Source organism: Tympanuchus pallidicinctus, unplaced genomic scaffold, assembly GCF_026119805.1.
Source record: "Tympanuchus pallidicinctus isolate F22 unplaced genomic scaffold, pur_lepc_1.0 scaffold1, whole genome shotgun sequence".
Taxonomy (NCBI): Eukaryota; Metazoa; Chordata; class Aves; order Galliformes; family Phasianidae; genus Tympanuchus; species Tympanuchus pallidicinctus.
In genome coordinates, this window is record NW_026294618.1 from 103,490,718 (window position 1) to 103,518,100 (window position 27,383).

A 27,383-nucleotide genomic window follows, 5' to 3' on the forward strand; every position below is an offset into this window, starting at 1 on the left:
ATCTTTTTCTCTAAAGGAGTATTGTTCTCCCCCTTCACCCATTTATAGAAATTCCAAAGAAAAGACATAATGTAAATTTTAGTGTATTTAGCCTGGCTGGCTTGCCAAGTGTATGATCAATAGGATGCTACAATTCCAAAATAAACAAGAGAGTTAGGCAAAGCAGATAATGACAATAAAAAGAGAATGGACAGAAAACTTACCCCTGTCCTGGGTGCACTCACAAAACACCAGCAGAGCCAATCTCCAGAAGAGATCCTTCCCCAGTGGTAGCCAGCTCTTTAGTAGGTCTAGGAGGGGTGCAGCCAGGCTCCACCCTTCTGGCATCACAGGTGAATTGCCTTCACCTGTGCTCCTCTTGCTGACTCATGGCTCGCCTCAGGTGATCAATCAGAGGTTCAGGCCGTGGCTCAGCAGTTCCCATACAGCATCGCATTTGCCAGTCTCCAATCTGCCAGGACTGTCAAAGGATGATGGAGAGTGCCCAAGGCCCCATCTGACCTGTCCTCCCAGGGCATCCACATCTTTTCTGGGCAAACTGTTCCAATGAGTAAAGAATTTTCCCTGAGTAAGCAATTTCTGCTTAACATCTAAACTAAATCTCCCCTCTTTTATATTATACTCTCTTTGCATTTCAGTTATGCATTTGCTGATTAAATCATTGGGTCTTGCTATTGAAGGGCACCTGATACCAAAACTCACCCTGATCCAACGTGCTGAAGCACTTGGCAGCATCTCATCCCATTGACTAGCAGCTCCTTGGAGCTGGGGTAATACTTCAGTTTGTATTCAGGGAAGCGTTGCATAACAAAGTCCGGCTCCTCAGGGGTTAGAGATTCTGAGATAATACAAATAAAGCAAATAATGAGTAATTAGTAATCCCTGTGAGAAACACCACTGCCATTTTATGCTTCCATCAGGAAAAGCAATGAGAAATAAATCACTGACAGGGGGGTGCTATGATTTGCAAGCTGTGCCAGTCAGCCTGTGGCTTTTCCACAGCCTGGCGTGTCCCACACTGTGTACGTGAAAAAAACTCACCCCTGTGTTGGATCTGCTGTGCTAGATGCAGGTCCCCCATCTCCTATCTCCTGTGGGTGAAGTCAGGCTGCCTCGTTCCCCCTGGTCTGCCTGCAGGAACACGCAGAGTGTGTTGGCTGTTTTTAAGCACTCTTCAGTGAACCCAATGCAATATTCATGCCCCAGCTGGTGCAGTCTTGTCTGGAGAAGTGCTGTGGCCTGGGATGTTGGCTGAGATGCACAACTCACTGCATAAGCAAAGCTGGGCTGCAGGGGAACCAGTGCAGCTGGCACCGATCAGAAGCACAGGAGCAGCAGCTCCCTGCCACATCCCACTCTCTGCTCCCTGGGCACTGCACAGGTCTTTGATTTGCCTCTGCACAGGGCCACATCAGTGTGGAAATGAACATAAACCTGCCAAAATTGATCCTGACGGGAATAGGCATGTGCTGTTAGTGTCATTGGCACATGCCAATGTTAGTGACCAACGCTGCTGATATTATCCTGACCTTGACGGAGCTACCCTGATGTAAATGAACAACCAGTGCTTATTTCACATTCTTGTTTTCCTAATATGTATATTTGCCTAGTAGCTTGTGGTCAGATGACATGCATCTCAGGGTTCTAAAGGAACTGGCTGATGTGGTTGCCAAGCCACTCTCCATTGTATTTGGAAAATTTTGGCTGTAAGGATTTTGGAAAATTTTGAAAAGAGGGAAATGTCACTCCCTTATTCAATAAAGAGAGAAAGGAATACCTTGGAAATTACAGGTTGGTGAGCCTCACCTCTGTGCCTAGGAAGATCGTGGAGCAGATCCTCCTGGAAGAGGTGTTAAGGTACATGCAAGAAGAGCAAGTGATCTGAAGGAGCCAGCATGGCTTCACCAAGGGCAGATCGTGCCCAACCAATCTAGTGGACTTCTAAAATGGAGTAACTGCATTGATGGACAAAGGAAGAGCAACTGATGTCATCTACATGGTCTTGTACAAGGCCCTTGACATGGTCCCATATTACATGCTTATCTCTGAATTGGAGAGAGTGGGATTTGAAGGCTGACTATGTGGTGGATAAAGAATTAGTTGGATGGTTGCACCCTGAGCGTTGTAGTCACCAGCTCTCTGTGCACGTGGTGGCTGGTCATGAGTGGCATCCCCCAAGGCTCCGTCTTGGGGCTGGTGCTCTTCAACATCTTTATCAATGACACAAACAGTGGCATTGAGTTTACCCTCAGCAAGTTTGCTGATGGCACTAATCTCGGTGGTACAGTTAGCATAGTTAAAAGAGAAGGATGCCATCTAAAGGATGACACGCTTGAAAAGTGGCCAGCCTTGGTGTTTGGTGGTTCCTTGCTTTGACATCCACTTTCACTTCTTTCTGTCCAAATGAACTGAAGCCCAGTTTGGGGCAGTATTTGGTAGAAAGTCTTGGGACTTACAAGAAGCATGGCTGATAGGCAGAAGCAGTTCTGGATGCGCCAAGCTGGCACTCAAGAATGATTTTGTTTTAATGGAGTAGCAAAATGTTTTGGAAAAGTCAACATTTGTCTGAGAAAACTTAACACATCTTAAACAAATTACATATTCGATGGAGACATTAAAAAAGCATAAAAAAAAGTCTGCAAACAGCTGTAGCAATTTTAAGAACCTCACAATATGTTGCTTTTCTCCCAGGCAGGAGCCTGTGCTGGTGTGAAAGGGGAGCTCATAATTTGATTATCTCTGAGTAATTTTCCTGTCTTACATTTCATACCTCCAAAAACGTAGGGGGATGTGGGTAAATGTCTGTGTTTGCAGTTATGTTTTGTTCTAGTAATTTAATTTAAGCAGTACTGAAACTCAAATTGAAATTAGTGTGAAAATATAGTAGCATTGTAGAGACAGTCCTGAAGGGGAAGAAAAAAAATCCCTTCCATGTTGCTAACTTCACCAGGGAATTTCCTTTTGTGTTCTGAGCTAATCTTCTTTACAGTATGCCTCCATTGTTAAACATTTAAGGACCCAGGCTGCAAAGAATTGATTAAAAATCTTGGCAATTGCTGTGTGCCATTAAACTTCATTTTTGCTGTAACACACTTTGCTAATTTGCTATGATGTGTTTGATTTAGTAGTTCATTTAGCCATTGCCAGAAGCACTAGAGGAAAAGGTAAATTTTCAGCTTGTTGACTGGTTTAATAATTTGATTTAGTCTTTCCTCTTTGACAAGTTTACACCACTGACATTTGGAGCTGTAACAGTTACTCAGTTGATACTGGAGTTTCCCCTGCACTGAGAAATTCTTCAGACTACACTGAGGTCAGGCTTGTTTGTGACTGAGGCTTTCTGAACCAGCAAATGTTGCAGCAGTGCAGCCTGCTCCTCTACTGAATTTTTTGTAATAAGTTCAAGACTTGCCTTGTAAGCTGCTTTGAAGAAACAACTGCATGCATTAGGTCCATATTAATTATTTCATTTTCCTTGTTGGGCTTTCATGCATATGCACAGCCTTAGAGTGAGTTGCAGAGGTGAGACCCAGGGGAGTGCGTGTAACTGCAGCAAGGTGTGGGGGCAATGGACCTCTTCCCAGGGACTGTATTAGGTGAATACAGATGGAAAGTGTCTCTTTACCTTAAAGGAACAACCAACGTGTTCTCCAGTCTTTGGGAACAAACTTACCATGAATATTAGAGTGATTGAGTTTGAGAAAATGTAAACACTCAAAGATTTATGAGTTTTAAATCTGCAGGTGGTAGTGCTTTCAGTAGATGTATATTTTTTTTTCCCAAAGATGCGGCCAAAAATTACTGTGTGCATTTGTTACCTCTTTACCATAAGCTGATGGTAAGCTTTTGTAGGTGTTTTATGCTGTCACAAGCAAACTGGGCAAAGGATAATCCAGCACAGGCAACAAACACCGAATTGCTGTGGATTGAAGGACACTGGTTAATGAATCACTGTGGGATTCAGTACATCCTTTGTGGTACACAGATGCTCCCAAGTGTCCTATCGCTTTCTTCCCAGGATGTATAATGTTTATTTGTAACACCACAGTTATCTGTTTAGTCTATTGTATAGCTACATATTTCACTATTTAGCAGTGATTATGTCATGAATAGTTGAAAAAATGTAGGTTGATAGATGCGATGGAATTGATTTGGGAGAATGTTATAAGCAGGGTCTAATTTAGACATCTAAACTTTGAGGAGAAGTCCTGGAGACACACCTTGGTGCTTTGAAGTTTTGTAGAGGAATAACCTAATTTAGGTGTTCAATCTGAAGAAGAAGGTGGCTAAAGCCTACGTTTCTCTCTGTTGATGGCCTAAAAATCAAGGCATTGCTTCTTTATGCCAAGGGAGATTTTTCTCTACTGATGCTGCACTTCTCATTACTGGCCCTGTCTTGCTGCTGTACCTTTCAAATGGGTGAGCACTTCTCCTATGAAGAAAGGCTGAGGGAGGTGGGCTTGTTCAGCCTGCAGAAGGGAAGGCTCCAGGGAGACCACGCTGTGGACTTATAATACTTGAAGGGAGATTACAAACAGGAGGGAGACCAACTTTTTATGTGGTCTGATAGTGATAAGAGAAGGGGGAATATCTTTAAGCTAAAAGAGAACGGATTTAGGTTAGATATTGGGAGGAGATGTTTTACTCAGAGGGAGGTGAAGCCCCAGCACTGCTGCCCAGAGAGCTGTGGATGCTCCATCCCTGGAGGTGCCCAAGGCCAGGTCGGACGGGATGTGGCAGCCTGAGCTGGTGGGGGGCAGCCAACCTAAGGGGGTGGAACCAGGTTTGCTTTAAGGTCCCTTCCAACCCAAACCATTCCAAGGTTCTATGATGCCTTGCTGGAAGCTATGTGACCAGTCGGGGCCTGCTGAAACCTCTGGTTGGTGGTGCTTCAGAGGTGTTTTGTCAGGGTAGATAAGCTGCTCCCGGAGAGGTAAAGGTCTGTCAGAACTCTGCGAGCAGTCCATCTAATTATAGAACATCCATGAATTTTATTTTGTTGATGTGAAGCATAGAACTGGAAAACCCGTAGAGAAGAAAACCAGGGAAACAACACTAAGTAAACTCACACTAGCAGTAACTTGAGGCTTCTCCTGTGGCTTCTGTTATCTAGAGGCACTGAAATATTCACAATACCAATTTCTACAGCCACGTAATATGCTGAAGATACAAACTCTGTGTTTCCATTTATATTTTGGAATTCTGTTACTTCTTCAGATCTTGATTTGAGATGTATCTTTCTGTCAGAGCTTTTCTTCTGCGTGTTGGCATCTGCAAGGCTTTCAGGAGACAGCACTGGGCATACACTGGGGTTTATGCGAGTGCTCCCTTCACCTGCAGAAGGAGATCCTGGGGGCAGAGAGGCTGTAGGCATAAATGTATGATGTAGCATGCTGTGAAGTAGGTACCCAAAGAGCATCGCCTGGCAGTCCCTGGGAAGCAGGAGCAGCAGCAGGCTTGTTGTTCCAAGCACTGTTTGCCACTGCACACACTCTGCAGTGGAAGGTGTTATGAAAAAGCACTGTTTGCCAGCATTTTCCCAGTCTCCCAGTTCAAGCTACATTGTGCTGTTTCCAAGTGGCTTGCATATATATTATTAATATCAGTTAGTGACTTGCCTGACAAGTGCCTGAGGTACCTTGTTTGCAGGATTTAGGTCATTCTGCCACTGCCCATTGAAAAGCTCTGGGACAGGGTGTCTTTTCCAGAGTTGTTCTCTCAGACTTACCAGGAGAATTACAAATTGTCACTTCACTGCTGACTCCTGGGCCGCATATGCAGGGGTTTTTTTGTTTTTGTTTTTTGCTCCACCGTAGTAGAGCTTGAAAAACTATTTTCTTTAACACTTCACAGAGTCTCTCTGACATTTAGTACCAAGTAATTATATGGCTGCATGTGTTCACCTGAAGACCATCCTTTCCCATAGCTGCCATACACCTTGATGTTCATCTGCACCCAGTCAGTGTGATCTTACAATGACTGAGGAAAGGCCTGGGAACAATGGCTTTGTGCATCGAGTCGTTCACTGGCTTTTCTCAGAAGATGAAGCCTGAAAGCATTTTCAGATACACTTCAATGCTGTTTTAAATCTTTATGAACAAGCTGGGAGCAAACAAATGATGAGCAAGATGCTGGCACGCATCAGGTTTACAAATTGCACGCTCTACCTGCCACCAAATGGAAACCCAAAGCAGCCAAACCAGGTGAAATGGAAGCTGACAGTATTCTGCCTCCACTGGCTCTGGTCTATCGGCATTCTCAATATAGGAACAAGGAATACAGATCACTGGAGTAAAACTCACGCTAGATAGGATGCTTCCTGCAGACTACTTTTGGCAGGTGTGCAAATTTCCCTTGGCTTATCAGAAATGGAGGAAAGCTTTACAAATAGCAGTGGCTCCTCTTCACAGCCTCTGAGCTGGCCCCTCTCCAGCCGGCACTCAGAGCTGCTGCAGCGCTGCTAATGGCCTCGGTGCCGGCTGAGGGCACGGATCTGATGGTGCCATCACCAAGCATCTCACTTATGTGAAAAATCAGGCTGGAAAACATCCCAGATTTTGCATCTGTTCTTCTGAGAGAGGCAATGGGCTGAAGAAGGAGGAAGTGCGGCAGAGAAATGTCTTCACTCCCCTAGGAAACAGTGGCTAGCTCAAACCACAAAAGCCTGGCTACCAACCAATTCTGGACACCAAACAAGGAGCACCCACGCCTCCTACACTTTTCAGGTTTGTACTCTTGCTGAGCTTGCTGAGAAAAGCTTGGAAATATCACACAAATATATCTTAAAAGTCAGAAGCCATGTGAAATCCAAGTTCCCTTGTTGAGCGTAATGTAAAAGCTGGTCAGAACTTTCTTCTGCAGAAAACATTTATGAAAAGTCAGGCCATAAATCCACTCAGTTACTTGTTTTCAAAAAATTTCCTGTGGGGAATACTAAGTTTTTATTCAGTCTTGAGGTGCAATTTTACCTGACACGCAAAGCTTTTTCATAAACGGAGAACATCCTTCTGAAAACCAAGCAAACCTATATCGTTCTCCAGTGTTATTTGGCTGAACCATGGGGAAATAAGGAAAATTCTCTGGGGAATCTAGAAGCTTCCCCTCAAATGATTTTTTTTTTTTTTAAAGAGGGTATGAGTTTTTCAAGGATTTCTGTTCAATTCTGTGCCAATTCTTGGCACCCTTCTTTCAGCTCAGTGCCAGAGAAAGTTCACAGAAGCATAGAAGAGGATGCAGTGACAAAGGCAGATCTCTCTCTGAAGAACAGGGGGACAAGAGCAATGTCCACTGCCTTCAACAGTGATGTAAAGCACTTGCTGATCTTTTTGACCCATTTTTTTTGTCATGGGGTGCCCTAGGAACCATGCTCCAGTCCCCCCTACACAGCCACTTCCACACATTCAGGGCTGTGTTTCACACAGTTTCCTCAATGAGCTGCCACTGTTGCTATGGCAGTTCTTCTGCAGCTTATTAATAAAGGAGGAGTGGTAATTAATTCAAGGAAAATTCAAGGTTATTGCTAGTTTTATTCTAATCTTTTCTTATAAGCAGCATAAAGAATGCTCTGTTTGTGAAAATGCAGGTTGGGTTTCTGTTTCAGATCTGCTTTGTGGACTTAATTTATAATTGTAATCTACTTTCCCTACTCCCATTAAAAAAGAATCCAAGCCCCAAAAGGACAGCAGAGAGGATCAGCTGAAGCTAAACTTATATGATTTTTTTTTCATTATGTAACAGCAAAATGCTCCTACTGAAAGGATTTATTGATTGCCCAATAATGAAGGGACAAGACTAAGCTTCCAGAAACGCAGCACCCAATCTATATGGACTGATAGACATAATTGATTCCTTTCAGCGTGGAGGTGTTAACGTAGGAATAGATTAGGTTATCTGAGAGGACCAGCCTGAATGTTTAGATTGCTATTCAATAAATGCTTTGTATGGTACCAGCGCTTAGAAGGGGCTGGTTCATATTTTCCATCTTATCTGTCAACAGCTGTGCATAATCCACCACGGCTGGATCAATGTGAGCCAAAGGTATTGCATTACAGGGTGATAATTCCTCAGAAAGGAGAGGGTGCATTTAGGTTTGATAGTGTTGAAGTTGGTAAGCAAGCTAAAAGCTGGTAATTATCCCTCCCTCAAAAACATCATTTAAAAGTTGCCATGGTCTGGTGCTGCCGAGAGCACAGACTGCAGAAAAAGGAGCAGGCATCGAGCATGGCCCCTGTGCATCCAATGTGCCCCAGCGTGGAGAAAGGACCTCTGACATCCCTCATGTCGTGTGTCTGCATGCAGATGGAAGAATCCTCACCCCTCATGTTACAGCACCTAGCACCAAGGGGTTGTGGCAGTGTGACCAACATCATTCAGGCTCTCTGCCTTTGGACCTAGTGTAACAATGCCTAATGGAGGAAATGGTTTTGATGCCTGGCATCTGTTGTGTGTGTCCTTTCCTGGGCCAGGAAATGCCATCACCAGAGTTCTGCTGAACACCCACTGGTCACAGTAGAGCAATTCAACCCCAAAATGGTGATGTGTTAATCCAGCTGCCTGCTGTGGGGCAGGAGAGAGAAAGTGGCATTATTTACATGCTGGCATCGACCCAGCTCTGTATGAACTTGACCTTCTGTGATGATCAAGGCTGGCGAAAACAACTCAGAAGTGAATTTTGCACCCATTCTTCACTCAAATGCTCACTGTGTTTACCTGGTAGTAGCATCCTGGCAGCAGTCGGGGCTGGGTGGGGCTTTTGCCTGTGACAGAGGTCAAATCCATTTGCATTACTCCACACATTGATTTTTTAGGCTTTTCTCAAAATCATCTTGTCTGTGTGCCATCCCACGCATGAAGAATGATGGAATCCAGGCTCACTCAGGAGCTGCAGAGTGCTGTAGTGCAAAGCACACGGTTCACTGCTGGACTCTAGTAATCATATACCAGAGGGGAAATACGTGTGAATGAGTGTGTTTATTTTATACGATGAGTTTTTATTTGTAAGATTTGTTGTTCAACCCCTCTATATAACCAGAGGAGGCAGCATCCAAATTAATGTCCCTTGCTCAGCAGTGGCAGTAAAATGTAATGAAATGATAGTGAAGCCTGCGCCTGATTTTTTCAACCTGGGGCTCCAAACCAAATGAAATTGAGAGCATCCCTATTCAGTGGACAGGCAAATGAAGGGCAACAAAAATGCTGGTGCCAAGCAAATGCCAAAACCTTGCCTGAAGAAGCCTGGGGACAAAAGCATTCAATCTTGAGAGAGCTGAGCCGGGTGAGCTGTGCCACTGGAAAGGAGAGAGTCTAAAAAACCCCATCCTTTTCTGCAAGATCCAAACGCGAGCACAGAATCCCAGAGAGAATGATTCTGGCTTCCTTCTCACAGCCGGGGACAAGGAAACACCAGGAGCCGGGCCAGCAGCCAGAGGCTGTGTAATTAGAGCAAAGCTGGCTGTGCCGAGCCTAGCAGTGGCTGGCAGCCCCGCGGCACGGCCATGCTGCACGTTTCCAGCCCCGAGCTGGGATCCCTTCTGGCGAGCAGCTTTCCCCTCTGTCAGCTTGAGATCTCCTGTGTGTTACTCTGCAAGCTGGTTAGTTTAGTTAAAGCTCCCCAGCACGAGCTTCCTGCTGCTGTGTTTAGGTCTTTCAGCAAGCTAAATACTCATTGCTAATTGTTAATCCGCGTGCCTCTCTGACCTCAGGGAACGGCGGGTGTGTGCCCTTCATGCTGTCTCTGTGCTCTCTGCAGACAGCCGTGGCACCCTCAGGCTCACCCACCATATAGTGCACCCAGCTTTGCCCAGAGATGCCAGTGGAGAAGCCACAAGCAAGTTTTCCCGGAAAGAACTGTTCTCCTCCTGAGGTACCCAAGCACCAATTTGGGTGTCTGGCAGCTGTGTTAAAGAAAAAACACATGAACAAAAAGCCTCCCCCTGGTTACGTGCATCCCTTCCATCACTTAAGTCAGCCAGCAAAGCAAGTAAGGGCTTGTCCTGAGGTCAGACCCAGCCCGAGCGTCTCATCCTGCCTCTTCTGCCTGGACTTCTGCTCACGTCTGTATTTGTATTTTAAGACCCTCTAAAGAACAGTGCTGTCATCAAAATGCCAGAAAGAGCCGTTAGCTCCTCAAAAACTAATAACCGATATGCCGGTATCATTTCACTCCCCATCCTTCCTCAACAGCACATTAAACAGATGTCGCAGCATGCGCTGGCGAGACGATGCAGATCAGGAGCAACTGTCTGGAGTTTAACAAAGCCAAGAGAGAAGGAAAAAGAAACACCATGGAGCTAGGCCAAATCTGATTGCTGGGACCTGGTGAGGATGCCCGTCCTCAAACAGCAAAATGAGCTGAAGCCCCAGAGGCTCTGGGCTCATTTCTGCTCACGGAGAGCTGTGTGCCCTCAGGAGCACTCATCATCAGATCTACGTGCCCCTTGTGGAAACGTGAGCGTGGACGTGTCCCCAGGCCATCCACTTCTGCCTTTTCCTTACAGATGCACTTCCTTCAGCCTGCTGCCCCAAAGCTCACTGTGATTTCCATTCCTGTGCAGTGTCTGTGAGAAGCCTCAGAGCAGTGCTAGTCTATCGGGTAAGGGCTTTACAGTCAGCAACTGCTTATCCAAGTGCAGGCTCTTGAATTTAATCATGAAGCAAGCCACATTGGCTTACCTGATATCCAAGGATTTGGGTCAACACCTAGATCCAAATCCAGGGTGGGAGCGATGACACGAGCCCATTAAACTGCACCAAGGAGTCCCCAGTAACAGTGCTGCTGGTGAATGCACTCTGGGTGCACACACCATGCTCAAAACTCAACACAGGCTCCTCATTTTTGGCCAGAGGATCTCAAAGCACCAACTGTAACAAAAAGAGGTGATTGATGAATGAATGAACTGTATAGTCAGGTTGCACTCTTTCCCATGGAGTGTGTAGAGGTGCTGTTTATAGGTTCATGGTTTGACTCCTGATGTATCAGACTGTGAGGGATGAGATGTACTTTTTTTGTAAGGACAAGAGGGCTTTTGTTGTTGGTTTGGTGTTTGTTTGTTTTTAATGGCAATTCTCCTGCTCACACCTGTGTGAGGGTACGGATTTGGCATAGTGAAGCTACCATGGAGGAGGTCTCATTTACCCTGCAGGTGCATTTCAATCAGTGCTTACAATTTCTGGTACATCTGCTTGCCTCAAGAAAGCCAGGGATGGGAATATTGTTAATGAACTAACAGCAACAGGGCTCTTGTCCTGAAGAGACAGGAGATCAAATTCTTCCAAGCTGTTTCAGGTGACCAGGCCATAGCCATGTTCTAGAAGGTAAAAATGACTTATAGGGTTACATCCTTGCATGGGAAGACAGTCCCACTGCTGGTGAGCTGTGACTAAAACCATGCACTGTATGGTTCATAAACTGCCTGGGTGTGTGCTGGGACATCACTGCTGGAGCAAAGCAGAGCTGTGGATATGGCAACTCTGATGGCTGACAGTTTGTGTCCTACGTGTTCAGTTACCTAAGGGGATCCTGAAACAATGACTTTAGTTTAAGGGCTTCTATGTTCATGCAGGGATCCACCAGGACAGCAAAGTTTTTCTAGAAGCTGTTTTGTCGTTCAGCTGTAGCATTTTGCCTTCCCATCCAATAATGCAACTTTCTGGATGGTCCAATACATGCCTTTTCCTGAAGCTGTGATACATACCATCCCTGCTTACAGGCTGTTACCATTTGCTATGCTACCTTTATCACTCAGCAAAAGACTTATGGCTATGCCCTGCCCAAGGCTGCTCTGCACAGCCTGCAGGCACTAGCTGGAGCAGTTGGGCTACATACTTTTCTTACTCTTGAATCTCTTTCTTGGCCTAATTTTGACTGATGGCCCAAGTAATAGGCTGTTTCAGAAAGCTTTGAAAAGCTCTGGAAGCAATGTCAGTGCAAGGAGGAGACAGCAAAAGAAAGGTGCATAGCACAGGGAATCTGAGAGCAAGAAGAGACACAGCTCTGCCTCTGTATAATGAACAAAATGTTAATTAAAATCTTTGTAAGCTCGGAAAGAGATGTTTCCAAAATTAAATACCTGTTTTAGCATATACTGAGGGACAGGAAGCAATGTGTTGCAAAGGCTCACAGTCTGCTTGCTGCTTTTGTGATAGTCCCTTTTTGACAACAGAAAACCAATTCCTCTAATTCCTCCTCCTCCTCCTCCTCCTCTTCCTTATTATTATTATTATTATTATTATCATTATTTTTACTGCTGCTGCTGGACTGCTATTACTTTTACATATCCTGGAGTGAAGGAAAGGATGGCTCAGGTTTGTCAGTGCAGCAGTGGCAAAGCCTAAGCTGGCCATGCTGCAGCCTATTTGTGCTCTTGAACGCTTTGGAGGCTCGTGCACAGAATGAATCAAGCCAGAATAATAATGGCACGTCTTGCAATTCATTCTCATCAGTTTTAATGAAGATAAAGGGCCTCACTTTATGAATCCACTTGGGCTTAACAAATTAAACACGCTGCTGAAAGGGTACATGTGAACAGAATATCTGTCCTTATAACATTCATTTGGACGGACAAAGTTAGCTAACCTTATTCCATATATTTTTGTTTTGTTCTTGCCTCCTAAAGAAGGCCTTGCTGCACAACAGTCCCCTCTGATCTTGTTCTCTGCTTGTTAAACACGTTGTTCAATTTTCATTTTAGTGCCATGCCTGATGAGTTACTGTTGGTTTGCTTTGAAAAAAGTATTTTGGGTGTGTTTTCTGCAGCCATACCAGCCACCAAACAACTGATCCCAGCTGCAGGCAGCTTTGCAGCACCAAGCTCCACTTCTCTCCCCATGCCATGGACCTGCCCCACAGCCACAGGCTCACTAGCCTGGAGCAGTGACCTTGCACAAAACACAGGGCAGAGGCAGGCCAGCCAAAACATCCCTGCTCTGTGCTTGAAGAAGAGTTACGGTTGGCCTTGATCTCTCATAGACAGTCAATGGTGTTAAAAATGAACCCTGGGTTCAGCAGTCTTTTGAGATGAAGGGAGGGCCTCAGCATCTCCTGGGAGAGCAGGAGGGAGAAGAGGCAAAGTTATGTGAGCTCTTGCAGGTGCTTCTGTTATGAAGAGCAGCTCCTATTTTCCTGAAAATAGTATGTGTGGACACTGAAAAGGAAAGATGAGAATGCTGAGTCCTGAAAATGCAGCATTCCTCTCTACTGATGTGTTTTCCTTTTCGCTTCATTGCTGAAGGAAGAGAAGCAATGTATGTGGTACCATCAGTCAGTCTACCCTCCCCCAACTTGTACCAGTGTCTTCCTGTTCAAAATATTTAGGCTTTGTTTTTGGTCATGGACTCACAGAAGTGCTCAGGGAGAAAAACCCGGCTTGGTGGATGTTGTTGGGCAGGAGGCAAAGAGGGAGGAGAAAGGAGGAGAAAGAAAGGGACATGTGAGGCATCAGCAAGCATGTGTCTCAGATGCTGGGGCAATTCAGCACAGCTGGCTGGCAGCACTGCTGCCTTTCTCCCTTGGGTCAGGATTATGCTCAGAAAAAGATACGTTACGGTGGGGTGGCCCTGGTCAGTGCATCCCTGGGTTGGTTTAGGGACCTGTCACTGTAGACTTCTACAGGCTCCCAGTGGGTGCTGGGGGCTGGGAAGGTCCTTAGAGCATGAGGCTTGGTTGGGCTGCACTGAGTGAAGAGGAAGTGTTTCAGGCTGCCTATAAAATATAGAATATAGTTAATGTATGTAAGTAACAAAGTTTCTTTTTTAATATATTTTTTATTATTAAAACATAAAAGAGAGCAACAAAACCATAGAGCTGGAGGAGTGTGTGACCTTGTTTTTGTGATGTTAACACATCAGGCTGGTTTGATGGCAGTGGTAGCTGTTCACAGTGAGCTCTCAGATGTTCAGCAGAGATTTTTGATGACATTTTACTCTTTGTGTGCTCCATCTTTGAGAGCAGTTGTTCACAGATGTGCATACTGCCATAAAGCTAGGCCTCTCGGTGGGGCAGAGCTGCTGCTATGATGGTGTGGGTCAGGGGGCAGCCACAGGATGGGTTGGACATGCCTGCCCTAGAGCAACTGCACGGCATGAGTGCAAGTCCCTGCTCTATGCCCTTCCCCAAACTGCTCCACACTCACACCATTCAGGGCACTCTTTGCTCCTTGCCCCTGCAGAGCCTGGCTGTACCACACTGATGGACTGCACCCATTGAAATGGATTCAGTGGCCCTGCTTGCACCAACTTTCATCCTAAATCCTCCACCTACAGAGCACAGACAGATTTGTGTGGCCACAACGCTCAAGGCAATAATGTTAAAGACAGTAGTTCATAAAGGAGCAACTAGACCACAAGTTAAAGTGTTTATTAGCTCAGCAGTTATTTAGCTCAGTGGTTTTCTTCTTGGAATGAGGCAAAGATTTTGAGACCATTATTTAAGAAAACTTGTCTGCAACTTTTAATCAGAAACATTTGAGAAGAGACAACAGTGACTATTTCTGAAGCGTCTGTAATAATGATTTCCCACCAGTCATCTGCTTGTAAAAATTTTTATCTTTTATTGTTGCAAATCTTGTCTTTCCAGTGATAAAATGCTTTTTGTTTTGTTTTGTTTTGTTTTGTTTTTGTTTTTGTTTTTTTGTCTGATGAAAAGCCTTCATTGGCAGGAATTCCTCATTAACCTGACAGGATAGCTGCCCCTTTCTTGAGCCATTTCTAATGTCCCCCCAGCTTCTGAGGCTGCATCAATCTCAAGGTCATGCCACGGCATTTCATCTTGTAGGCAACATCATCCAATTTGGGAATAATAACATAGAAAATAGTGAATAATAATAATAAAAGAAATCTGACTGAAGCCCTGAAAAAGCCCCAGGCATCTGTGCCTGGCAGGGTTAATTGCAGTGCATATCATCCCGACCAACACTGTGCCTCCCTTTTCATTTCCTTCTACCCAGCAACACCTCTGAAAGTACATCAGAAAATACGACGTGGTCATTCACACGCTGTGCTCCGGTTATCTTTGATTTGCTTAAGCCTCTTTGACCTCTTGATGCCTTATGGCTGTGTCCAAATAGGTTTTGCCTGGTGAACCATTACAGAAAGGCTTTGGCTCGCGCAGCTCCTTCCAACTTTTCTGAGCCAGGATGAAGGCACTCATATTGCCCTCCACGGGGTGATAACACATTAAAAACCCTCTTTCACCATCTCATTTATTACCTGAAATTGCGTTGCTCTCAAACATTAGAAGATCCAGCATCCACTGAGATAGGCTAATTTTAATGATTAACTGAGGAACTGTTAAATTTTACTTCAGTGCTCCACTGTCATTATGGAATTAGTATTAACGGCCATGTGCTGCGAGAGCTGTAATGAGGCCAGCCAGAAGTGACAGCGCAAGGGAGCTGCGGCTCCATAAATATAAACTTAGCACATATCATTAAAAACAGGAAAAAATAGGAAGAAAACCTCAAGAGCTTCACTTTGTTGCCAAATCGTGCTTGTGTCTGTGGAATGTGAAGTCCAGTAACTTTATCTCCCCCCCTCCTCTGTCTCTCTTACTCTCTCTGGTTGCTTTTAATTAAACTAGGATAAAATTAGCGGACAGAAAATCAACACTTGTAAAAATGTGTCATTACAGAATGATGGTAGGACAGCTACCTAAAAGCTCCAGCGGTTTCTTCTTCACCGCCCATAAAGCCTGCAATGACTCCAGGCTTTTCCTGGTATTTCGCCGTGACCACTTTGGAAAGCAGATGAACAGAAAGCATGTCAATACTAAATTCAAGGCTTCTGCTGTCTCTCCTTACCCCCTCCCAGCCATACACTGACACCCTTAATCTACCACCAGCGGGTCTATTTTGTTGCTATTCTGAAGCCCACATTCCCTCTGTCCATGCCTGCCTACTGTCAAAGATCAGCCCGAACTAGCTGCTGTTTCCCCATGGACTTGGACAAGCCCAGTCTGTGCCCCTTGCTCTAATGGCACTTCCAACAGAACATGAAAAGCCGTCTCCCTTTGGTCTCTGTCAGCACCCTGCTTTGTACCACTTCTCTTTGACCCTTGACTTAATAGCTGTCTTCTTCCCAGCCATTCCCTACCTCCTTTCAATTACCTTCCTGACTGTATCCTTTGCTTCAAAGTGTATTAGTCCTCTAGTGAATAGCCTGGCATTCTTTGAAGATCTAAGCTCCCACTTCATCACTTGTTTTGGCTGTTTTCACTTTTCTGTCACATGCATCTGATCCACCCACTGGAGCTTCCTATTCTCTGACAGCCATTTATGCCTCATTATCTCCTTGACGGTTTCATTTTTCATGCTGTCTTCTCTGCTTGATCTTCCCAATCTTTTTCAAACATTTGTTTTCAAAGTTATTTCAACTTTCTCCATTTGTTTTCATGTGCTAATATCTCACATCCTTTCACTATCTTCGAGGTGATGCTCACCTTGACAGCCCTCTCCTTGTTTTCAGATAATCTTGCTCTCATCTGAAGTCCTGAAGAACCTCCTGATGGTCTCTTACACACCAGACAGCAAAGCAAGTGACCCACTGGGCAGATGAATCAAGTGGGAATGATGTGAATTATGTTTCCTTGCTGAGTCTTAGTCTTCTTCAAGAAGGAAGAAGAGCATCTTCTTAACAGCAGAGGATCTGAAACAGAGCTTCTTCCACTACAAAGGGATATCTTGAGGCTTTTTTTCTTTTCTGTCCAAATCTTTTCCTCTGGAAGATGACCAAAGATGTAGTCCTTGTTACAATCAGTTTGTAATACACGTAGGGCGGCTTGATGTACAAGTTTGTCCACTTTCAGTGCAGAATTTCATTTTATCTCTAGTTCTGCATGTCTTGTGTTATCTTAAACACAAGAATTATTTATCACCGACCTTGAACAACAGCTCTTACACCATAAAAAGCCTGCTGTTTCTTCCTGCAACCTCACTTAAATTTCAGTTTCTTCTTTGGCAGTATTGCAGTGCAAACACCAACTCTGTGTACCATGGAAACATTTTCTTATAAACCATATTTCTTCTGCAACGTATAGCCCATGAACTGTTCAGTTACCCAGTGGGGATGCCTTTGAGTTGCTCTCTTATTCCTAAATGCCCTCTCCAACATTGATTGTTATCACACCTGATACTATTTAAGCTATTCTTTTCAACTGAAAACACAGGACAGGACTTGAGCTCCATGACTTTTATCAAATTCTCTTCTGTCTCTCCTTTTTGTAGAGAGAAAAGAGGAGGCTGTGGATGCCCCATCTCTGGAGGCATTCAAGCCAGGCTGGATGTGGCTCTGGGCAGCCTGGTCTGGTTGTTGGTGACTCTGCACATAACAGGGGGTTGAAACTGGATGAGCACTGTGGTCCTTTTCAACCCAGGCCATTCTGCGATTCTATGACTCTGATTCCCTAACAGACGAGCAATTCCTGAGATGACTCTGGGGTTGTAGGACACCCCACTGTGCATAGCTGATCTCTAGAGATGTCCTTCAGTGCCTGTCTTTGCAAAGGTGCTGAAGGTGCTGGTAGCAAACCACTGTTACAACCTGCTCCAAACACAGACGTGCTAAATGGTAGAGGCCACTTCTGTGGGTGAGCTACAAGAAATGAATTATCTGGAGGGGTTTGCAATACTGGAAGGTACAGAGCCAGCAAGAATGAAGGAGAGGAAGTAGTTTGTCTTAAAAGATCATTTTTAAGAAGAAAACAGTGCAAAACCATTTTACCCAGGGGCTTTTGGACTGACCTCAAACATCACATCCCACATAAGAAATGAATGTGAAAGAACAAAAGGTCCTGCTCTACTAAGGATGTTCTGGGACTGTGTAAATAGACAGCAGAGCTTCAGCAAGGAAGAAAAACAGAGTCACCATCCCTACTTCACGGATAGGGCAAGACAGCTTTCTGACACTCACGTGGTTTCACCTCAGCCTCTAATACGTGTACTGACAACTCTCTCTCTGACTTTGGTGACAGCAGGAATTTATCCAGAGCAGCCTACCCACTGACTCTGTTTTGATAAGACTGAATGTCCATCTTGGTTGCTTTTTTTTATTTAATTGCTATCGTGGTTCCAGTTCCACTGTTCCCTTTCGAGTGCCTGGGCACACTGCTGGCTCATGTTCAACTTGCCATGAGCAAATAGATCCCTTTCAGCAGGGCTGCTCTACAGCCCCTCATCCTCCAGTCTGCACATATAGCCAGGATTGTCCTGTGCCAGGTGCAGAATCCAGCACTTCTTGTTGTTAAATTTCATGTGGTTGGTGTTTGCTCAGCTCTCTAATTTGTCTAGATCTCTGCAAGGCCTTTCAAACCCCAGGGTAGTCAAAAGCTCCTCCAGATTTAAAACTGTCCACAAACTTACTTAGCATAACTGGGACCTCTTCAAGCTCCCAAGACCGTTGAAAAATAATTCAGAACTTAAAATATTTAATTGCCTATGAAATTGTAATGGCAGCACGAAGCACCACAGGGACAGAAAAGGTGTCCCCTCCTTTTACCAAAGAGCTTATTCTTTACTTATTTTTAAAATAAAAACAATGCTGTTTCTTTACTCTTTTTTAAAGGTTCATTTCCAATCAAGTACACCTTGGATTTACCATGTTCTGTTCCTTATACAACCAGGATAGCACTAGGATAATGCTTTAAACACTGTGATTCAGCAGAAGCTGAGGATTCAAATATCTTGTAAAACCTTAAAACTGATTTTAAAACCCAGCTTTAGCTGATAGACATTTATGGACTTTTTTCTATATATCCTCCATCCCATGTTCCTTGACCTTAGTGGAATTTTTCTTACAAGGTAGTGTCTTGATGCCATAATTTAAACAGGCCTCTAAATTTCTGTACTTATTACAAACTTTAAAACCAATCTCATGATAATCATTTATCTTAATAACCTGCTAACTTCCTGGGGTATTGAGCTGGCACTGCATCCCTGCAGGGCTTCTTGCATGTGTATGTCTCTGTGGTACTTCAGTTCTCTCTTAAAAGTGCGTTGGCAGGCTTGTGTAAATGTGCCACTATTAAAATTGACTTAATAAGACCAAGATGAACTTTTAAATAAAGAAAACAGGGAAGAAAGATGATATTATCATACATTACCAAGCCTAGACCTTCCTTTCTGGGAACGTGGAGCAACTCAGTTTGCCCAGTTCTTCTGGATAAGCTCTGAGCTTGAGATATGCGGTGATATTTCGTCTCTGCTCTATCCTCAAAGGATTGCGCTTTCTCTTTTCTGGGGGAGTAAGTGCAGTGACAGGTATTCTATACAGCCAAGCAGCTCCGTTTGCCTCCTTTCACATTAGCAGGGCTGTTTGATTTGATCTGTATTCTTTCCTGCCCAAGGGCTCAGCCCTAACCCCCCTCCCACTTCTCTGGTGTGAGTTCCTTTCCATTTCCCCTGCCATAATCACCATGTAGTGTCCCACAGTGGTATCCCACGTGCAATTTTTCATACTGAAGAAACTGCCTGTATAGTTTCTTGTGAAGTCCTGTGTTTTCCAAAAGTCAGAATGATCTTCATAAGCCCACTAGAAACTGCTGTATTTTAGTAAAATATTATTTTTTGACATTAAGAGAAGTTTTATTGCTTTCCTGGGAAACTTTATGTATAATCATGACATAATTTATCACAACACATTTCAAAGAGTGCACTGACTTGTTTTACTGACAAGGTGGCACCTCAGCCAGAGGTGGGTCTGTGCAAATTGGCTTAGCCTTGATGAGCAATGACAGCTCAAGCTACGGACAGAGTTTGGGCCACAATTAACATTTTATGGATCATCTTATTTGCCCATTGAGCTCTTCAAAATCAACCAGATGGAACCCTACCCTCTCACGTGCTTCCTGTGTGATTAGTCAGGTTGGTTGCACAGCCATCAATAACATCAGCTTGAATGAAGGAAAGTCCGGACCATTATGATCTGGATCTCAGTGTCACAGGGGAGAGAAGCGAAGGTACTCTGATCATCAAAAGGAAAGCATGAGGAAAGGAAGGGACAGTAGGAGTGATGGCTGCCTCCTTAAACATTGCACTGTAAGCAGATTGGGTGGGTAGGAAAGGAACACAGTGAGAATAAAAAGATGTATCTGTGAGAATGAAATCAGAGATTGCCTGTTTTCACACAGCAATTAAGAAGAAAGAAATGGACCAGGGATACAGAACCCCATAGCAGCGCAGAAATGATTAAATGGTCTGCAGCAGGGAAATAAAGAAGCATAAATATTTGATGAGGATTACTGAAGTAGGCAATGGGAAAAGATAGAGGAATAAATAAATGTAAATAAAATCTGAGGTCTTAAAACACTCTTGAATCAGGAATCCAGGCAGCTCGTCTTTTGGACTGTCAGAGAGCAGAGAAGAGGAGGAAGCTGGTGACAAATGAGCCCTGGGCAAATGAGCAGCTGCTTCTTAACAGGCTTCATACAGGAGGTCCTGTGAAGCACTTGTAAATCCCACAAGACTCCAAAAATCCAGAGATTTGCTGAAGGACATCTGTCCTCACTAATGTCAAGGCTTACTTTACCTTCTGTTTCAACAGAACCAGGGTTTCTCCTTTGGACTTTGGTTGGTGTGTGCACGAGGCAGGTACTTTCTTGACCAAACATTTATGTCTTGACTCAGTAAGCAGGCTGGGGGAGAACCTTATGATGTTGTCTTTAGTTGTGGCTTGTAGCCTTTCTGGCTCCAAAGGACCCGTAACAACACAGATCAGCCCAATGGTCTATGATGCTGGGTCTGATGTCCTTTTGTCTGAAGACAGCACTACTAACAACAGAGGTAAGATTCAATTAATAGAATAGAGCCATACTGGATCACCAGATAATTACTGTAATTATCAGGTTTCTGTGGAAGCAGGGAGATGGTTTCTGGTCCGAGGATTGATGTCATTGTAATAAGGAATGCAGTGATGACTTCAGGGTTCACAGGAGCCTGCCTACTCAAAGCCCCTTTGAGGGAAGGCTCCACAAGACTTTCACTGACATTATCAATTAAGTATATTTCCTTCTGTGGCAGGTTATTATAGCTTGTCCCAAACCAGGCAGTTAATGGAAGGATCAGAAATAAAAGGAATCTTTTTTTAAAAGGCTATCAAATTTAAAGCCTGTTTTTCAATATTTTCAGCAAAAAACTTTTTCCTTACTCTTTCATATTTTTTAAGATTGAATTTTGCAGCAGGAGTTCACTAAATCTTTTAGTGTTTCACATTTCAGCACATGTAGCTGCTTCATTTCCTCAATAAAACATTTAGGACAGTTTTTTGAGAACTCAGAACATTTCTGGAACAGAGCAACGTGTTTGAGAAGTTTTCTCAGACCTTAACCGGAATCACAGAAGTCCAGAAGAATTCATCGGTTGCTTTTAGGATACTCTCAATTAGTCCTGTGCAGTCTAATTTCTGGTAAGATAATTTCTGTTCCACATAGGCAGCATACACAAGAGCTTTCTTCCAAACAAAGCAAGTTTATCCAGTTCCTATTTCCCACAGATTTCTTAAAAGTACATTGTTTGGATCTTGTGCTCAGGTAGCAACAAAGGCATCTGGTCTCTTTGATTCCCACTTCTCCAGCCATCAGCTTTGCTCCCTGAAGCTGCTCACTAATGTGACCAGAACGCCTCTTAAAGAGGAGCCTCTTTGGGGAGGTGCCATTTCACCATTTGGCCTCCTCACTTCTTCATTCTGCTACAGGCTCCCGAGCCAAGTGTTTAAGGATTAGGTTTGGCTGAAAACACGAAGCTTCAAAGTTAAGAAAATTGAGAACTCATCCAATTTGCACCAGAGGGAGCCTCTGTAATTCATTTTGCTGGAAAACAGCATCCAGTCAGCAGCACACATATGGTGCAAGCATTTGAAAAGTTCATAGCCTGGCAAACAGAGCCCCGCCATTCACATCCAAGTGAGCGGCTGAGACCATCCCATCTGTGAGCAAAGTCCTTGGGCTGGGGTTTGTTCTCCCCTTCCCTTTCTTTTGTTCTCTCTTCTGTTTCCTTTTGCTTCGATTTATTCACTTATGTATTTATTTCCCCTCTTTTTTTTTTTTTTTTTTTTTTTTTTTTTTTTTAATAAAGTAACAGCATTTCAGGAAAATTGTGCAGACAGCAGATTTATAGCATTTTCACTATCTACTTCTCATTAATATTGATTTTTTTTCATATTTTTTTCATACTTTGTTTCTGACAGCACACACGACTCTTATAAAAAAATCTTCTTTTCATTTTGCTGCTTTTCATGAATGGGAAATACGTGCTCAACTCTGAGCAAAACGTGCACTGCTGATGGCTAATTGCTGTTATCTTGGTGTGACTCAGTTGTCTGACACTCCTAAACAATTGCTGCAACTTTCTCACCAAGATCTGAAACTGAGAAAAAGGTTTATTGAGATGAAATTGTATTTACTAACTTAAATCATAACATGCTGCATATTTTTCTAGAGTTCAAATTTTGTGTAATACTAGGGCATTATAATGTGCTGTGTAATTAAGGATAATAAGATTGCAGATTCTTGGGAAATAAGTGAGAGAACTGTTCTGAGTGGTGAGAGTTTGCTCAGTGCCAGTAGGCATCTTAATTGTCACAAGCCAAACAAAAGGAGAAAGCCACCACAAGCAAGGGAGCTGCAATTCAGCAGCCTGTGGCTTGGGCAGGTGCACTCTTTGCTGGGTGAAGAACTGGCTGGATGGCTGGGCCCAGAGAGTGGTGGTGAATGGAGTTAAATCCTGCTGGCAACCAGTTGTGAGTGGTGTCCCCCAGGGGTCAGAACTGGGGCCTGTCCTGCTTAATATCTTTATTGGTGAGCATTGAGTGCACCCTCAGTAAGTTTGCAGATGACACCAAGTTGGCAGGAAGCATTGATCTGCCTGGGAGTAGGAAGGCCCTACGAAAGGATCTGGATAGGCTGGATAGTTGGGCTGAGACCAATGGGGTGAAGTTCAGCAAGACCAAGTGCCAGGTCCTGCAGTTTGGACACAACAACCCCACAGGCAACACTACAGGCTTGGGAAAGAGTGGCTGGAAGACTGTGTAGAGGACCTGGGGGTGTTGGACAATGCTCGGCAAAACATGAGCCAGCAGTGTGTGCAGGTGGCCAAGAAGGCCAGTGGCATCCTGGCTTGTATCAGCAATAGTGTTGGCAGTAGGAACAGAGAAGTGACCATCCCTCTGTACTGGCACTAGTGAGGCTGTACCTTGAGTGCTGTGTTTAGTTTTGAGCCCCTCAGTACAAGAAAGACATCAAGGCCCTGGTCTGTGTCCAAAGAAGGGCAGCAGAGCTGTGAGGGGTCTTCTCCCAGGTAACAGCAATAGGATGAGTAGAAATGGCATCAAGTTGCACCAGGGCTTGTTCAGGTTGGATATTAGGAAAAATGTCTTCATTGAAAGAGTAGTCAGGTGCTGGAACTGGCTGCCCAGGAAGATGTCACAGTCGAGTCACCATCTTTAGAGGTGCTCAAGAAACATTTAAGGACATGGTTTAGTGGGGAAATACTTGTGGTAAGTGGATGCATGGACTAGATGATCTTGGAGGTCTTTTCCAACCATAATGATTCTGTGATTGTATGATTCTTTCCCTCACTCCAGAAAAAAAAGCAATCTGCCAAAAAGTAGCCAAAGTGACCAAGGTCAACCCAGAGGGTGCCTTTTCTCTGGACCACCACATGCTTGTAAGTGGAGTGTCCTCAAGGGGACACACTGTGCCCTCCTCTGCTGGACTTGAGGTGAGGAACTGCGTGTAGCAGACTAACAGCAAAATAAATCCCCTTTTGAGAGCTGATCCACTGCTTACAGCATAGCTTTTCTTCCAAGATTGAATTCTTTTATCTGTGCACAGCCCAGAAATCATAGCTGATTTAGCATTGCAAAACCCTAATGTAAGAAGTGGCAGTGAGGAGCAGTGGATGAGATGGAGAGGTTCTGGGTGCTAGAAGGAGCAGGTGGTGGCCAAGGCTTGAGGTGAGGGGATTGTATCAAGGAGCTGGGCAGCTGTGAGTTTTTTGGTAGGTGAAGTTTTCTATAGCTGTCAGCAAGCATTGTCTGTGTTTGCTGCTTCACTCGCAGCTCAGTACTTGAAATGGAAAGATAGATTGATTGGTTTTGGAGCGCTTGTAATCGATACAGCACATTTAAATGAATATTGTGGCTTTCCACTTAATTAGAGGTGACTTGGGAGGTTAGTATTTCAGATCAGTAAAATGATCGTGTCAACGCTGTAATTTCCTAACAATGGAAATATAACCTGATTTTCTGGGCCTTACTTTGTTTTATGAATCTACACCCTTATTCTTGCTTTTGCTTATACTGTTTGATTTAGAGAGTAATCTTTGGGTTTTTTGCAGGCTAAGACTGAGCAGGATTTGTTGCTGAGCAAAGCTTGAAATAAAAGCTTAACCTGCAGATGAAACCCTTGTATTTTCTCACAGGGTCACAGAATGAGAGCAAAGTAATTGCACAGAGCACTGCGATCACGCTCAGGCACTTAAACACCAGCAGTCAGTTCATGGAGCTGTGAGGCAGCACCTTGCAAGCTTCCACCAACCTCCAGTACTCCCACTGGCTGCTGCCATCTGCAGTGTTATGGAGAAAACAGACCTAAAGCCTCCTCCTGCACTGCCCTTACTCTGGGCTTTGCTTGTACCCTGGCATTTAATGGCACCCAGGTACTGAGGTGGATGTGGCTTGGCTCTGCTGGAGTTTGGAGTGCGTTGGCAGAGGCACTATCAGCAAAGAGATAAATGCAAAGTGATAAATGGACCCAAGGAGATATACAAATATAAACGAGCTCTATAACCCTTGGTTTTGTCCACTCATCTCTAATAACATCGCAGGTGTGGTGAATCTGCATGAGCAGCTCCACAGGAAGCTGAGCATGGTGAATATGTGCCTCTTGCACACTTCTTTTTTAATTTTTATTCTGTCATGAGGCTACTTAAGCATTGACGCCTGGCATTTAGCTGCCAGTGGAGCCTGGAGGTCTGGTTGAAAGAAGACATTCTCCCACTGTCATCCACCCTGGTGAAGCCATACCTCATTTTTGGAGCGCAAGTGTGATGGGGAGCAGCTGAGGGAACCGAGGCTGTTCTGTCTGCAGAAGAGGAGGCTCAGGGGAGACCTCGTGGCTCTCTGCAATGACCCGAAAGGAGGCTGTGTGAGGTGGGGTCAGCCTCTGCTCCCGGGCAACAGCCATAGGACAAGAGGGGATGGCTTTAAGCTGTGCCAGGGGAGGTTCAGGTTGGATATTCGGAACAATTTCATCTCCAGAATAGTGCTGAGACACTGGAATAGGCTGCCCAGGGAGGTGATGGAGTCACTGCCCCTAAAGGTGCCCAAGAACTGTGGCACTGAAGATGTGATCAGTGAGCATGGTGGGATGGGTTGGGATTGGACTGGATGATCTTAGAGGTCTTTTTCAACCTTAATGATTCTGTGATTTTATGATTTGGTTGTGGATAAAGGAGTCTTTATATATATACATACTTCTAAAAGTAGGTAAATAGATAGATGTGCATGAGTCTCTGCATATACAGAAGTCTTCATTGGCAGATCAGCTAACAGGCCAAGAACCCAAGATAGCAGCCCAGCTGCTAGCTGACTGCTCCTGCCCTTGTTTCATAGCTGGAAATTGCATTGTTCCCCAGATTGTTCCTGTGTCTGAGAGAAGGAATGGAAATGAAAGGGGGAAAAGGGAGAGTACAAAAGAAAAAGATCTATTTTTCCCCATTTTGGTCTTTTTTTAATTGCTGACATGTCAAAATGAGAAACACTCCAATTACTTCTCAATGGTATGCTGGAGGTTTTGAGTGGCTCCTGTTGGTATTTAGATATGCATAATGGTGGTGGGGGGATCTCATTAGAGGGTGGCTGGTTGCGGCAATGTTGTCCCAAGGAGCTGTGGTCTCTGGGGTAGCATAAGAGTTTGAGGACAGCAGACAGACACTCGGTGCCATCATCTCCTGAGAAGAAAGAGATGAAAGTGGATCATTTCAAAATGGGATTCCTTCACCCACAGGTTATTAGGATGGAACCTGAAAGTGATGAGCAGCGGAGATGGGCAATGATGAGACGATGGCAACTTCCAAACCTTTCTTTCATCATAATAGCTTGAAAATCCTATGAAGCTGTGAAAGCTTTTTTTCCCTTTTTTTTTTTTTTTTTTTTTTTTTTGACTGATTTGGACTTCAAACCAGCTTTGTCTAATAGTTTATTTTGTAGAGTTGTCATCTTTTTCAGCCCTTCTTTTTCTGCCTCTCTGCTCCCCTCTATAACCTCTCTCCTCTGCTGATGTTATTCACCACTGTGCTCTTCCACATGTCAAGGAGTAAGGAACAGGGAGCAGAGAATGGGGCTCTTTTCACAGGCAGGGAGCACTGACTGTACGCCCCAGCAGGACCAGATGTCTCCCACTGGCCCTCTTGAGACTGCTACAAGCAGGTTCCCAAGTCCATGGATGCCCTTTCAGTATCTAACGGGGGGCTCTAAGAAAGAAGGGACAGGCTCTTTATAGGGTCTGTGTGATAGGACAAGAGGAAATGGTTTCAAACTAAAACAGGGGAGATTTAGATGGGATATAAGGAAGGAGTTTTTTTCCATAAGGGCTATGAGGCAATAGCACAGGTTCCCCAGAGAGGTGTTTGTGCCCCATTCCTGGAGACAGCCAAAGTCAGGCTGGACAGGGCTGTAAGCTCAGTGCAGGGGGGTAGGACCAGATAGCCTTCAATGGGTCCCTTCCAACCCACATGATTTTATAATTCTATGATTCTATGTCAGAGCTATAGGAGATCACACAAAGTCAAACAACAGTAGATTTCACATCTGCTCACATCTGGTCTGCTCCCTTTCCCCAGTTCCTCCTGATGAAGATCTAAACTGCTGTTTACAGACTGAAGGCAGCCAAGTGCTACAAGACTTCCCTCCGGAGCGTGTCGCGTGGACCTGAGCTGCATTTCCATCTTGTGATCTTTCTGATCCCGGCACTTTTGGTAAGAATTAAATCATCTTAATTCTCTGGCAGCTGCATTTGCATGTATTGATTGCCGTAGAGTCGGGAACTTTAAATCGGCGTGAGTGATGGACGCAGCGCTGGCTCTGATCGATGCGGCACCTCTGAATGAATACAGTCATCTTACACTTAATTAGGGACAGTTCGACAGCTCTGTGGGGCTCTTTGTGCCAGGACAGGTGTCCCATGCAGCTCTTTGGCACACTGCATGAGTGGGTTCGATTCCTGTGCTCTGCAGTGCTGGGCTTAGTCACAGAATCCTCCATCGCATGTGGGGAAAAACACAGCTGAGCACTCATCAGGCATCTTTATTAAAATTTTATTATGTAAATTAATTGCTTACATAAGCACTGGCATAGCACACTGGAGCGCAAGCTTGGCAGATTCAGAAAATGCCTTTAAT

At 44.4% G+C, this 27,383-nt stretch overlaps 1 long non-coding RNA gene across 6 annotated transcripts in view; it reads left to right on the plus strand.

Moving 5' to 3' along the window:
* The window catches only part of LOC128079059 (uncharacterized), a 118,718-nt gene that overhangs the window by 31,621 nt on the left and 59,714 nt on the right, over positions 1-27,383 (plus strand). For all 6 annotated transcript variants that reach the window (XR_008205978.1, XR_008205967.1, XR_008205974.1 and 3 more), the window contains exon 2: positions 26,826-26,960. This is a non-coding gene — a long non-coding RNA (uncharacterized LOC128079059). The remainder of the gene's footprint in view (positions 1-26,825; positions 26,961-27,383) is intronic.